Source organism: Myotis brandtii, unplaced genomic scaffold (genome assembly GCF_000412655.1).
Source record: "Myotis brandtii unplaced genomic scaffold, ASM41265v1 scaffold69, whole genome shotgun sequence".
In the NCBI taxonomy this organism is placed as follows: domain Eukaryota; kingdom Metazoa; phylum Chordata; class Mammalia; order Chiroptera; family Vespertilionidae; genus Myotis; species Myotis brandtii.
The window spans coordinates 3,082,925-3,088,071 of NW_005370700.1; positions in this window are offsets into that span (position 1 = coordinate 3,082,925).

Here is a 5,147-nt window from a genome sequence, read left to right on the forward strand (position 1 = left end):
GAGAAAGAGAGAGAGAGAGATCTTTTAATACAGCATTACAGCATGCTGGACTTCTTTTTTTCTTTTTAATTTAAAGCACAGTTGAACTGTCAGGAAAGTAAAAGAATTCCTCAGAGACCAGAAATGACAATAAAGCTTGAACTCAGAGGACAGGCAAGACTATTGGTCATAGTTTTTGATCCCAAGTATACTTTTCCAGGGTGCAGGCTGGGTTGAGGGACCCCCCAAGTGCACAAATTTTGTTTAAAAAAACACAATCTCATTCAAATACATAGTGAGCACATGTCAGAATTTTATGTAACTCATTAATGAGAGAACCAGCAGAATGACAAAAGCAGTTTAAGGAAAGATACCAGAAATTCTATTAGATAGATAGATAGATAGATAGATAGAAAAATTGTTTGATTATGAATTTTCTGAAATTTCTGAATTTTTCTGAATTTTATTTTTAAAATGGCTTAATGTTCTACAGGGTGAAAAAAAGTCATAGCTTTTGGAACTGTCTCCTCATTTGCATTTCATCAGCAATTAGCTTCTACAAACTACTATCTAACTTTCTATAATGCAAGGTTTCTAGTCACTAACCAATAGGAAACAAAGTCACATGACCTTGAGGAAGTTTGTTTGAGAGTCCTCCCAAATGACAATGAAGTTAGGCCTTTTTACTGGTGGGCTTGTCATATCATACAAAATGACATTGATTCTCTAACATATCTTAAACTGCATGTCCTGCCGTTAACAAGGAATGGGGTAGAAGTCACTAGAAAATCCTCTCCTATTCTAATGTAGTAACCTCCCCCTTAGACCCTGCCCTGCATCTACTGACGGCCTTGGAGCATCTTCCTCTGAATAACGGAAGATGACCTGTACTTGAAGCAAGGATCTAGACCCACCCATGCTCACATACAGATGGCCAATCCTGTATAGTAAAAGGCTAATATGCAAATCAACCGAACGGCGGAACAACCGATCACTATGACATGCACTGACCACCAGGGGGCAAACGCTCAGTGCAGGAGCTGTCCCCTGGTGGTCAGTGCGCTCCTACAGGGGGAGCGCCACTCAGCCAGAAGCCAGGCTCATGGCTGGTGAGCACAGCAGCAGTGACAGGAGCCTCTCCTGCCTCCGTGACAGCACTAAGTATGTCTGACTACCGTCATTTGAACATCCCCCGAGGGCTCCCAGCTGTGAGAGGGCGCAGGCTGGGCTGAGGGACCCTCCCCCCCCAAGTGCACAAATTTTGTGCACCAGTCCTCTAGTAGACATTTAAAAAGATGCTCAATGTCACTAATCATCGGAGAGATGCAAATTAAAACCACAATGAGATATAACCTCACATCTGTCAGAATGGCTATCATCAATAAATCAACAAGTAACAAGTGCTGGCAAGGATATGGAGAAAAGGGAACCCTAGTATACTGCCGATAGGAATGCAGACTGGTGCAGCCACTATGGAAAACAGTATGGAGTTTCCTCATAAAACTAAAAATGGAACTGCCTTTTGACCCAGTGACCCCACTTCTGGGAATATATCCTAAGAATCCCAAAACACTAATTTGAAAGACTATATGCACTCCTATGTTCATTGTAGTGTTATTTACAATAGCCAAGATCTGGAAACAGCCCAAGTTCCCATTGGTAGATGAGTAGATAAAAAAGCTGTGGTATGCCCTAGCTGACTTGGCTCAGTGGATAGAGTATCAGCCTGAGGACTGAAGGGTCCCAGATTCGATTCCGGCCAAGTGCACATTTCTGGGTTGCGGGCTCAATCCCCAGTGGGGGTCATGCAGGAGGCAGCCGATCAATGATTCTCTCTCATCGTTGATGTTTCCATCTCTCTCTCCTTCTCCCTTCCTCTCTGAAATCAATAAAGATATATATATATATATTTTAAAAAGCTGTGGTACATTTACACAATGAAATACTACACAGCCATAATAAAGGAAGGAAATCTTACTTTTTGAGACAGCATGGATGGACCTGGAGAGTATTATGCTAAGTGAAATAAGCCAGTTGGAGAAAGATAAGTACCATATGATCTCACTTATATGTGGAATCTAATAAACAAAATAAACTGATGAACAAAATAGAAACAGACACATAGATACATGAAACAGACTGATAGTTGTCAGAGGGGAGAGGAAGTGGGGACTGGATGAAAGAAGGGGAAGGGATTAGCCAAAAAACATATGTACATAGCACATAGATACAGACAACAGTGTGGTGATAGCCTGAGGGGAAAGGGTGTAGGGGCTGGGCAGAGGTGGGCAAGGGGTGGTAAATGGGGAGAGAAAGAGACTTTGCTTGAGGTGATGGGTGCACGATGTAGCATGCAGATGATGTTTTCTTGCAAATCAATGTCATGCGAGTAAATTCAATTAAAAAAATAAGTAAAATAAACCCACCCATGCTCTCAGCAAGTGATGAGCAGGTCTTCCCGGGGCCTCTGATCAGCAGAACTTCATTTTCAGGGGGAAAGAATGTATTTCCCATCACTTTATTTGCCCTGCTGGTTAGAGGCCTTTGTGCTGAAACAGTCTTCTAGCTATTTATCTAGCAAATAAAGCAATCCTGTCCCAGGTCTGTCTGTCTTCATGAGCCTGCCGAAGTGCTGTTAGCAGACGCGTGTTCCTGAATTGAAGCATGGAGGTTAATCGGGACCAACGTTTGCAAACAGCTGAGTCCAGCTGGTGAAAAGCAGGAATGAAACCATATTTGCAATTACCTGTTCGTCCAGAACCCCCGTGGGTGTCTCTGGAGAGCACTTGTTTAGAAGACGCTCCCCAGGCACCGGCTGCACTTCTTGGCATCTGCCCCCAAACTTGGCAGCCACTGTGTATCTTTTCCCTGCCTCTCCTCGCCTCCTCTGCCGGGAAAACAAAGCCTTGAAGGTCAATGAGCTCAGCGCTCCTCTCCCCATTCCCAGGGCTTCCTCTGAAACACTCAGTCACATTTTTGAATGTGCTGTTTAGGACTGTCTTCCCTGCCCAGCAGGCTGATGGCTCGCCTTGTCCTCGGAGTGGGAGGCAGGGACACTGGAGTGGGCCTGGGTTTGCTGCCTGGCTCTACCGATAGGAGGTGTACTGCTCTGCTAAGGCAACCCTACCCAGGCTCCATGAACTGGGGGCTTACCCAACAAACATTTATTGTCTCAAGTTCTGGAGGCTAGAAGTCCGAGATCAAAGTGTTGGCAGCGTTGGCTCCTTCTGAGGGCTGTGAGGAGAATCCGGGCCTTCCCCCTGAATCCCGGCGGTGTGCTGGCCATCTTTGCTGTTCGTTCCTTGACTCCTGCTGCATCACCCTGAGCTCCGCCTTCTTCTCTTGGTGTTCTCCCTGAGTGTCTCTGTCCAAATGTCCCCTTTTTATAAGGAAACGAATCTTATTGGATTTGGGGACCACTCAAGTTCAGTATGACTTCATCTTAACTAATTACATATCTGATGTCCAAATAGTCACATTTTGAAGTCCTGGGTTTAGGGCTTCAACACATGAAATTTGGGGGACACAACTTAGCCCATAACAGCAGGTGAGTAACTCCAACAAGTCTCTCAACCTCTTAGATCCTCGACTTTTTATCTCTAAAATCAGGAGAATATGCTTACCTTGCAGGGAATTAGCACAGTACCTGGCACACAAAAGATGTCAGAGATTTATTTGAATCATCTCAGGACTCCAATGTCTTACATGATTGCAACAAGGTCAGTTTGGCCTTTAATGGTTTTATCTATTGGTTTTCGTTTCTGTTTAGAGGAAAAGATCTGCTTTAAAACACAAAAACCCACTGATGTAAGCCAAGCAGCACACAATACGGTGAAGAGTCCTCACAAAGATCAGAAGCGCCGTGTCCAACTCCACATGGGCAGGAACTAACCAGCAGGGAGCCCTGAGCTCCAGTGCGCTCAGATGAGAAATGGGAAAACCACCCGCAAGCAAAGTGACTTACACAAAAGCCCTCAATGAGATGTACGCTGTGAGGAAGAACGAAGCGTGCTGTCTGGCCACATTCTACCGTGAGAAATAGGAGAGGGATTCAGTTTATGTTCACACCAGTTCTCTCCTATTTGTCAACTCCGCGCGTTATTGATCCCAACACTCATCACCTCCATTGTTTCATGCTGATGTACAGGGGAGGGATCGACCTGAGGTGCCTGTCCCACTCATTATACCTCATGTTACCTAGAAATCAATAGAAATGTTTCAGGAAAGATCGCAAGTCTTCAGAGTCTGCCCCACACCAATAAACCATGCCGAGTTCTGGGGCCCACTGTTCAATTCGGCCTTAAGTATCAGGAAAAGTGAGAGCAGGGGACTGAGCCAAAGAGAGGGATCGATGCCAAGAGAAGTCAGGATCCCAAACACAAGGCTTTGCCACTTATTTTTCATCCATGGGTTCCGGGGGCTGTTAGATTCATGACCCCCAAGTGATTCAAACTTCTTCCTGCCCAGAGCATCCATGTAACCCCAACTACCCTCCAGGGAGCCAGGGAGAAGAATTCCAAGGCTAACACTATTTAAGTAAATTATTTCGCTCCGCCAACCCAGTTATGTAAATCAGATGTCTTCTTCAATGATGCCCGAGGTGAGGCAGGACCTACAAGAGGTTTGGGAAGGAGCCGAGGTAGATCCAGTCTTCCGGGGCCCATTGAGCGGTCGGCTGTCAGAGGCACATGCTTGCAGGAGAGATCAGCCAGGTTTCAAATACCACCTTAGGCCTTCAGCATCAACACAACTTCAGCAGGTGTCTCTACCCATTTTACTCACCTTCAATCCATGGGGTTTCTTATTTACATGCACACCAGCCCAGCTGGCTCTTGCCCTGGGTTTTTCTCAGATTTTGGGTCTTGCCATTTCTTTGCTCAGATTTCACCACTGACTACTGACACGTCCATCCTGACCAAAGCCCTTCCCCACCTGGTTTACTCTCCTGCGACCTGTCTGCCATGTGTGGCCTCAGCACTGGTGCCTGGCCCTGGCGTCAATATTCTGGTCAGTGTGTGGATTCTAGACCAACTCCTTCCTGAGCAACGGGGTGACCCAAAGCCTGTTAATAACCAGGACTCCCCGGGAAGGAGGGGAGACCAAGCACAAGGTTGAGACAGAACCCAGCGAAGAACACGGACTTTGGACAGGAGGGCAGGGCAGTCGGG